The sequence below is a fragment of the Zingiber officinale genome, chromosome 1A (assembly GCF_018446385.1).
Source record: "Zingiber officinale cultivar Zhangliang chromosome 1A, Zo_v1.1, whole genome shotgun sequence".
Lineage (NCBI taxonomy): Eukaryota > Viridiplantae > Streptophyta > Magnoliopsida > Zingiberales > Zingiberaceae > Zingiber > Zingiber officinale.
Genome location: NC_055987.1, coordinates 176,333,161 through 176,342,744, shown reverse-complemented (window position 1 = coordinate 176,342,744; position 9,584 = coordinate 176,333,161). Strand labels below are relative to the sequence as shown.

At 35.9% G+C, this 9,584-nt stretch overlaps 1 long non-coding RNA gene across 2 annotated transcripts; it reads left to right on the top strand.

Moving 5' to 3' along the window:
* The first annotated feature begins 365 nt into the window (after positions 1 to 365).
* Positions 366 to 2,536, top strand: LOC122012621. 2 transcript variants are annotated; one of them, XR_006120283.1, is made up of 4 exons: positions 366 to 753; positions 863 to 1,048; positions 1,415 to 1,583; positions 2,395 to 2,536. It is a non-coding gene; the product is annotated as an uncharacterized LOC122012621 (long non-coding RNA). The 2 variants fall into 2 exon arrangements; XR_006120282.1 differs by lacking the exon at positions 2,395 to 2,536 and having other exon boundaries at positions 383 to 753; positions 1,415 to 1,757.
* The last annotated feature ends 7,048 nt before the right edge of the window (positions 2,537 to 9,584 follow it).

The following is a 9,584-nucleotide window of genomic DNA, read 5'->3' as shown; positions in this document are numbered from 1 at the left end:
CTCCACCTTGCCGGAGGGGTTCTCCGGCAAGAACCTTCACCTCCGGACATTCTTCCTTCACTCCTGACTTGATTGTATACATTGTTTGGGATGTTGAGTTTGGTTGTGTGATAGTTTATTACAGATCCGTCCGGCCAAAAAACATATGCCGCCTTCTCAACTGCCAGCCGCAACTCCCCCACCGCGCCCTCACCGAGAAGCACCCTAACGCCTCCTCCGCCGACGGCGAAGACGATCCCCTCCACTTCTCTGTGACTCTTCAACAGCCTTTATGTTGCCTATGCTAGAACTGATAACTTCCATTAAAATCAAATGATTTCTCCCTTTTACAGTAACATCCATTTAGTTCTTCGCTTCTGACTGATTAATATCTTTCTAGTTCCTTTGCTTTTTGAATTTTGGTGTATATGCAAGATCCAATGATTTTAAATCACATTTTCAGATTTGACTTAATGTGTAGTGTCCATCTCCATTCAGTCCCTTAGTAGATCAAGAATGGCATGCTATAGAATGTACCTCTTTTTTATTGGAGAAGATGATTCTGTTTCCATTTTGATATCAGGTTCATAAGCAAGGTGTTGCACTTGGAAGATCTGTTGACTTGACAAAGTTTGATGGTTATGACCAATTGATCGAGGAGTTAGATCAGCTATATGAATTCAAAGGAGAATTGATGGCTCCAAATAAAAATTGGATGATTGTATTTACTGATAATGAGGATGATATGATGCTTGTTGGAGATGACCCTTGGCAGTAAGCATGCTTCTACATTCCTAATGTTCTTCTCTTATGTATATATATCTTCCATTTTCTATGTATAAAGTGGATATGTTGACAACTGGTGTTATATAATTTTCTGCAGGGAATTTTGTGCTATGGTCCGTCAGATTTTTATATACACAAAAGAGGAGGTCCAGAAGATGGATTCAAGTACCTTGAACCCAAAAAATGAAGATTGTCTTGATATGAAAGAGAATGTCAAGGAAACAAAAGGCAGTCAATCTGCATCATCATCTAATTCAAAAAACTCATAGGTTTATCCTGCAATGTAAGTAGGAATCTCTTTTTGTTTAATATAAATTGTCATGATAATCATTTTATCCCATCATTTCCCAGGTTATTGAGATGTTTTATTTGAAAACTATGATAGGTTAGGTCCTCTCCATTAATTCGACATTTGAAAGATAACTCCAACAGTTAATCCCCGAGTACTTCATACTCATATTACAGCTAGTCAAGTATTTATGCAACATGTTATCTGTCAATGAAAATTAAACTGCATCCTTTGCAAGAAAGACTGACAACTAGAAAAATAGTTCAATATCGCTACTAGTATTTCATGTTTGGAAATTGATTTAAGCGAGAAGTTTGCAGGCTGACGACATCTTTGCCATGTGCAATTCAATCTTTGTAGGATCTTGAAGCACAAACAAAGTGATTGTTTGTGTTTTATCTAAGTGATTGTTTGAACAGTTTTATAGCATGCATCTTGACAATTAATATAATTTTGAAGATCACTATCAAGGAAGAATGTTCAAAGGAAAGTAAAGGCTAAGGAGAAGATCACGTAATTAACTACACGGGTAGGTTTCCGTAAGAATTCAACTTTTTCTTGATCTATTCTTATGTAGTCCATGGTACACATTAAAAATTTCACTGTAGCTTATTTTCAGTATTCTAACATGTAAATTAATACACTTCTGTGGATCCTCCAAACAATCTAAGTTGTGATGGATTGATATCCCTTTATGTTCCAAACCTTTTTTTTTTTGGAGCTTGTAATTTTCATTGCAAACAATCCATATGGTGTATGAATTACATTCAGTCCAGTATAAACTTAGCACTTTCGCTTCAGAGGTAATTTATGGGTTTTATTCTACAATCATGTTTACTAATTGATCAGATTGATTAAGAAGGGTGTTGGAGTAGCTTGGTAAATTTGTTTTGCTAGGTTATGATAAATTAGCATTCAACAGAATAGATGTTTGGATTTCTTCTTCAAATCACACAGTAATATTTCTCTTGTCATTGGTGAAACAATCAATCCACTCTCATTATAACTTCCACAACAGAAAATTTTATGTTATTTGCCTACTACCAATGCAGTTTAACTGATTTTACATTGACTGAACAAGGTTGATTTTATTTAGGTATCAAACTCTCCCATTTGTTTTAGATATTACATGTCTTGTTTGTTAATTTCTCCAAACCATTATTTCTCAATTTGTTAACAAGGAAACTCATGTTAGCATAGTCATGATCAGAGCCTAATTATAGTTTACAATTATCTGAGTGTTATTGATTAACGGTTCTGTTCTTTCTTCTGGTTCTTTTTTTTTTTTAAATTTGTGCACTTATTTAGATGGTTTATTATTCTTGTTGTGATGAATTCAGGTCTAGTGAAAATACTAAAGAAGTATGACAAGAGAACAGGAGCACTTATCAGGCAGCCCTTCATCGAAAAGGTGTTGCAGCAGCCATTCTTTACAACTGATCTCCTATACAAACTCGTGAAGGAGTGTGTGGCTATGCTCGACCACCTATTCCCTAACAACAACCTGTCAATTTCAGCAGAATGCGACGGACAAAATGGAGTGCCAAAGCCGGCACAATCAGGTGGGAGGGTTCCGGAGTTGGAGGAGATTAAATATATGCAGAGCTTATACATGAAGAGCACCGTAGCAACGCTGCGGTCCTTGAAACAGATTAGGAGCAAAAGTTCAACAGTCAAAACAGATTAGAAAATCTCGTGTTATATTGTTCTATGTTTGTTTTAATAGTGTTATCATTTTGTTGGTTGCTTATGAAATTTTGTTAGTTGCTTATGAAATTTCTTCAGAATGTTATAGATATTATTTTTGAATGTTAGAAAATTGTATATTAAATTTTATTTTGAAATTTAGTATTTTGAATGATTTATAATATTGGAAAATTGTGTATTAATTTTTTTTTTATTTTTTATCTAAAAAAGACAACGGTTTTTCACCGTTGTCGTAGATAGTTTAAAACTGTTGTTGAAGACCCTATTATTAAAGGTAGACGCTCAAAGACAACGGTGAAAAACTGTTGTCTTTGAAGGAAAAGACAACGGTTTTTCACCGTTGTAAAACTGTTGTCTTTGCCTTCAAAGACAACGGTTAAAAACTGTTGTCTTTGGGCACCCCTTTTAACAACACGGCCTTTAACAATAGTCCGAAAGGGGCTACGACAACGGTGAAAAACCGTTGTTGTTAGACTTTTTTTCTTGTAGTGGACGATTGCATAAACAATCTTCCAACAATCTCCCCCTTTTTGATGTTTGACAATATATTTAAGTTAGGCTAACCTATTAGCCCAGCTTCATCCCATGTCTAAGCATGGTTGAGGGTTTTTAATTTAAACCCTATATTTTTCTCCTCCTTTGACATATATCAAAAACTCTCCCTGAGAGTCAATTTGTTCAAAGAGAATCCAATATATGAAAGTCCTATATCTTTCATTATGTCATATGTTCACCCTTAAGCATATATCATATGCTCATCCTTGAGCATTTATTATATGTCCATCCTTGAGCATTTATCCATTACAATGAAGATTTCTAATCTTCAATTGTGTCCAATGCTCATCCTCGAGCATTCATAACAATGAAGGTTCCCAACCTTCCATTGTCTTCTTATCCCAAAAAAAAATTAAATCATGTCTTGAAGGAGGACCTCCCCCTCAAAACATGCACCAAACTTTTATCATAGCACCAATAATGATTGGAGTTCCTAAACCTTTAGAAAATCCAAAATTAAAATTTTAATGTTGAAAATTCAACATTGAATCCAAATCTCCTCCTAAACTTTAAATTAGTCTCCTTTAACCACTCCTTTATTATTTTCATCAAGAAAAAATACCCTTAAATACTTATCAATACATTTCTTAGGGTTAGGGATGGTTAACATGACTAAACGTAACTTAATGAACTAAAATCAGATTATTTTAGCTAAAATCAAATGTGCTAATCGATTGGTTTTAGCTACCAATTGATTATAGCATGTCTCAATCAATTGAAGTTGGATTTCAATCGATTAATGTCACCTCAATCGATCAATTGATCGATTCTGTGAGCCTCTTTGCTCGTGGAAATACATCTTAATCAATTGACCAATTGATTCTGGTGTTCGATCGATCACTTGATCGATTCCATGAGCCTTTGTGCTCATGGAAAGCCCTTTAATCGATCACCTGATCAATTCACTCAAGTACCAATCAATCACTTGATCAATTGGAGTTTATGATTTTTTAAATTTAATTTTATAAACTCATTAATAATTCTACGATTATTGAAAAATCATAAAATTTTATATAGACATTATTTATGTCATATACTATCGGGAAAAAAATAATTTTCTATGAAAACAACTCTCATTTTTAAAGATTGATACAAAATTAAAAACTTCAATGTTTCACTCTAATTTGTATCCAACTAATCAATGGTGATTCCTATCAAAAGATAGACTTCACCAAGTTTTCTAAAATAATTTTTAAAATAAAATTTGCAACCATAATCTTTGGGCTAAATGCACATGACTTATACATTTGCTTCCCCCATGATTGTTTTAGCTAGAGCCCTAGAGACAATCATTTGATGATTGTATTTTGGACTTGTTGTATCATATTCAATATAAATAAAGGCATTTGGTTTTTGGTTATTATACTTACTTGTATTGGTGCCAAATAAACTAAGTATAATAACGTCCTTGAGTAGACGGTTCTCACCTATATCAATCGGTTAGTTGAACTGATAGTGAGATGATATAGGAAACACTACTCTTAATCATTCCTAGTCGAGTATTAATATTCAAGGACAATGTTAATGCAATAAGACTAGCATGTAGGTCAACTCGATGACTTGATCTCACAAGTCATGGATATAGAGATATCAAGTTGACACATGGTTATGCATTGGAGAATGTATACTGAATGACCCGCCATGAGAAAGTATCATGGATCGTTATATGAATGTTATATACTTTCTCATGTGGCTATTAGTATGACTACTAGTCCTTAAACCTGAAGTCACCATGGTTCCCTACATAAGGAGTTATGTACTTTAGTTTCGTCAAACGTCACCCGTAACAGGGTGGACTATAAAGGCGATTACTGGGTATATAACGAATTATGCAGAGGGATGTGAGTGATGTAGACGGGATCTATCCCTCCCATATGACGGGAGCGACATCGGTATTCTTGATAGAGTTAGACCACGAAGTGCATGACCATGCCCAAATGAGTCAACATGAGATGTTGAGCTCATTTGATCGAGTGAGTCTACTTGGAGTTCAAGATTTAGATTGATTAGAGGATGACACGGTATATGTCTCACATTGATCAATCTAGATATCTAGGATAGAAGGACAATGTCATATATTGTGAGGAGTCACAATTAGTAGTCACAAGGTGATGTTGGATCTCAACATTCTTGTAACTTGGGTAGCAATGATGTATTGCTAGATGCCGCTCATTGCTTATGTTTCTAAAGGAATTTAGAAACATTGCCAACGTTACAAGAACCTATTGGGTCACACACAAAGAACAAGTGGATGGAGATTAGGTTCATATGATGAACCAATTGGATTAGGTTCATATGATGCACCAAGGATTGGATTCGGATTAATTCAAATTAGATTTATTGAGTTAGACTCAATTAGATTCAATTGTTGAATGAGTCTAATTTAAATTTGATTCATTGAGTCAATTTATATTAATGAATTGAGATTCATTAAATTGAAATTGACTTGAATCAAAGGTTGGATTTAACTCAACAAGGAAGAAAATTGGTCAATTTTGACTTGACCAAATGGAAGTTGAAACATCAAGTTTGACTTGATATTGCCACATCATGAAGGTTGACTCATCCTACATGGCATGACTAACCTTGCCACATCATCTCCACCTCATCATGGTGTGCCACCTTGTAACGACCCAATTTTCCCTATTTCGAGTTCTAAAAGTCCTTATAAAAATCTAGAAATTCTTTAGAAAAATTCTAGAGATTTTTAAAAAATTTTAGAGTATTTTTATGCAATTTTTGGAGTTCGTTTGGTATTTTTACCCAGAGGAAGAAGTTTTAAAAATAAAATAAAAGAAAAGAAAAATAAGTTTGTAGAAGCTGGGGTTCGAACCCAGCTCCTCGGCCCAAGCAGAACTCAGCCCGACCAACCGAGCTGTGCTCGATTTGTTAACTAGATATGAGAACAAATTGATTTAAGGTATAGTTCGGTTTAAACCCTAGTATAAGAAAAGAAATTTAGGTTTCTTTTCGGAAAAACAAACAATTTCTCTCAAAATTCTTCTCCTTCACGCGACGGCGCTCCTCTCGGGCGGAAACGCAGCGGCGGCTAGGGTTGGTTTTCTGGCGGCCGGCGAGCTCCCTTCTCCGCGGATTCTTCACAAGTTCGAGTTACTCTGGTAAGGAGAGCGAGCAGGCACAAAGAAGAGCCGAAACAACCACATCTCTGAAGCCCAAGAGGTCGTCTCCGTCGGTTGTAAGTCCAAGAACGCTCGGTGAGTTGCTACTCACCTGCAGTAGGAGTAGTTCCGGATTCTCGTTCTTCTTGCTTTCGAAGTTTGCTGTGAAGTTTTTGGTTTTGGGCTTGTTGCTGTGTACCTCAAAGAAAGGAAATGGAATTTGTTTGTTTGTTTAGCTTGTGGTTGTTGGTTTCGAATTCTTGTTAGTTTCTTGTTGTTTTTCCAAAGCATGCTGTAAGAAGTGTATTCTTGAGGCTAGCTGTCGTGAGTTTTAAGAAGATGAGGAGAGATTTGGAATAACATGGATAGCTAGTTCTGGAAGGTTTTGGATTTCAGTTTTTGTTCCATTAGTTGTGTTGTAGTTTCAATTTCAGAAGTTCGTTTGTTAAATCAGAGCATGAGTTTCTTTGCTTTCGGATTATGCTGTACAACATTGGAATAGTTAGATGTTTATGAGTAGCATGGGTTTCTTGTTTCCTTTGCCTTGGATTATACTGTACAGTATTGAGTTAGTTAGAGGTTTAAGAGTAACATGCCTGTTTTGATTTCTTTCTTTTGATCTCAGTTTTAGCATCTCAGCTGTAGCATCACTTTGTCACTGTAATATATATGTAATCAGCATTCCGAATTCTCAGTTTAGACCCCAGCATCTCAGTTTTTGCATCTCAGTTGTAGTATCTCAGTTTTTGATATGCCTCATGAACTTCATATTAGCCTTGAGATCTTGTTGTTGGTTGCTTAGTAAGAATAGTTTTTTTTAGCATTGGCAGATTTCTTTTCCAATGCTAATAGAAGTGCAGTTTTCCTTTTCTAGCTTTTCCTTAGTATGAATTCTCAGTATTTCCTGATGAAGCATGATATTCTGTTAATTCCATGCAGCAACGATTCCTTTATTTTTTAGATTCTATTGCATGCCTAGTAGTTGAATTTGTTTTACTTTCACAGCATGCTTAAGTTGTTTTAGTTTCCTATTTGCTATTGGAATAACATGAGCAGTTCTATTTTTTTATATAGCATGCAGATTTTTATAAGTATAGCATGCAGATTTTTATAAGTATAGTATATAGATTTTTAGTACGTAGGGTGTGTTCTAGTGCACACCAAGTGCTTGATAAAATGCTTAGCTCAATATAATGCTACAGTAGGCATTTTAATAGCTCAGTTAATGCAGTAGAAGCATTTAAAATAACTTATTTAGTCTTGCTTCAGCTTATATGGGACTACGGTCCAATGGGTGGGCTCCCACAGTCGCCTCTAGGTTCAGATAACCTAGTTAAAGCAAGGTAAGAAAATTAGCTATGAAATCAGTATTTTATTTTCAGCAGTGGCACTGTACAGGATTAGATATCCATTGGGTTGGGCTCCCATAGTCGTCCCTAGGTTTAGATAACCTAGTAAACCCTACTAGACTCGGAACTTGCAATCCCAGGTTTAGTTAGGGATGCGCGCACAACAAGTACAGTTGCCGGGCCCATCAGCAGCATGATTATTATTTTAATCTATTATGTAAATAGTTTTTCAAAACTTCACAAATTAGTTATGTGAATACAAGTTAGACTCAGTTTAGCATTAATTAGTTTAGCTTAGGTATCAATTCAGTTTCTTATTGATACACATGATAGTTCTATGATTAGCTTTACATGTTAGCTTTTCAGTTAGTTTCTTCGCTATTTATGAGCATGATTAGCTATACATGTTTAGTATTTCAATTAGTATGATTCCCTTATTGCTATTTATGAGCATGATTAGCTATACATGTTTAGTATTTCAGTTAGTATGATTCCTTATTGGTTTATGAGCATGATTATCTTTACATGTTAGCTTTTCTGTTAGTTGATTTCTTTGCTATTTATGAGCATGAGTAGCCTTACATGTTAGCATTCAGTTTTAGCATGTTTTTATTTGTATACATGCATATCGAGTTTTTGTGAGTAGATAGCGCTCACTAAGCTTTATGATTATAGACTGCATTTCCTCCTACTGCAGATAAAGGAAAAGCTAAGGTATGAAAGGAAGGCGACAAGGTGGTGGTGATGAAGGTGTGTGATGGCTGGACTATGGAGAGATCATGAGTTTGCTAAGGAGTTGTTAAAACTTACCTGATTATAGTTTCCTTTTCTTTTCTCCTTAATGCTATGAAGAAGTTGAGATTGTAATTGAGTCTATTCCGCACTTTGTTATGTTTTATTGTTGGAGTATTATCTGTTTACTATTGCTAGAGTAGTTTCATTCTTCTTATTGAGTTATTATACTGCGTGGTTGAGTGATTATATGTTCCAGCCGCCTGTGGCTGAGTATATATTATTTGTATTGTTGATTTGGTCACCGGTACAGGGGAGACTCTGCCGAAATTTTTCGGTAGGGTTTCCATGTGATTTTTTTTAATCATACCGGTTAAGTAGAGTTAGCAGTTAAGTAACGGTCATCCTTAGAGTGTAGTAGTAGTAAGAAGGGTGGTCGTTACACACCTCATGGAGGTTACACATTCCATTCCATTTAATGTGGCCGGCCACATTAAATAGGGAGGTTACAAGGTGTGGCCGGCCACACTAATGTAGTGTGGAGGTTTTGGTTTTGTGTATTGATGTGTGCATTCATTCTATCATCTTCTTCCTTGGTCTTTCTTCCTCCTTGCTGCTGTTGCTGTGAGTTCTAAGTAAGGGTGAAGGTGAGTGAGTTAAGTTCCATGAGAATAAGGTGGAATGAAGGTCACAATGGATGGTACCTAGAGGAGTATATGAGATTCCTTTTATTTTCTCTCATTTCTCCCTTTTTAAATCCTACCCGAGAGCCCTAGAAAGTGCTAGCACACTTGGGGTGCTCTCTTCTCCATCCTTGAGTGTTAGAGAACACATCTTGTTCGTGTGGATATCACTAGAGAGTTGTCTACGTTGACAACTTCGAGATCCGGCGTACCGTTGGATGAGCAGGATTTGCGAGGGCACGCTTCAAAGGTATAAAATGTTTTTCCTTTGTAGATCTACTGTAGATCATAGTTTGAAACTCGTACTCGTATTTTGAAATCTATCCTTCGCACGAGATCCAGTGGCATGGGTGATTCAGGGTTTCCGCGACGCGAAAAGCGGTTT